The sequence below is a fragment of the Octopus bimaculoides genome, chromosome 17, assembly GCF_001194135.2.
Source record: "Octopus bimaculoides isolate UCB-OBI-ISO-001 chromosome 17, ASM119413v2, whole genome shotgun sequence".
Classification (NCBI taxonomy): Eukaryota; Metazoa; Mollusca; class Cephalopoda; order Octopoda; family Octopodidae; genus Octopus; species Octopus bimaculoides.
In genome coordinates, this window is record NC_068997.1 from 3,742,432 (window position 1) to 3,742,980 (window position 549).

Below are 549 nucleotides of genomic sequence, written 5' to 3' on the forward strand. Positions count from 1 at the left end.
TGTGTGTGTGTGTGTGTGTGTGTGTGTAGTCTCAGACTCACCAAAGCCTTGTTAGTAGATTTCGTACATTTCGCTTTGGGTTGGACGGTTTGACTGACGTCTTGAAAGCCAGCAGGGTGCACCAGGCTCCAATCTGATCACGCAATGTTTCTACAGTGGGATGCCCTTCCTAACGCCAACCATTCCGAGGGTGTAGGGAGGTCGTATATATATATATGTGTGTATATTTGTGTGTGTGTGTATCCCCACCATCGCTTGACAACTGATGTTATTGTGTTTATGTCCATGTAACTTAGCCGTTTGGCAAAACACACTGATACAATAAGTACTAGGCTTACGAAGAATAAACCCTGGTGTCGATTTCTTCGACTAAAGGCGGTGTTCCAGCATGGCCGCGGCCACATGCCTTAAACAACTAAAACAATAAAAAAAACTATACCATTTTAATCCCGAGCAACGTCGGGTATCTTTGCTAGTATATAATAAATAAATTATTATTATTATTAACAGCTTGTAAAATTTGGCACCGCTTACTGAATATATATATAT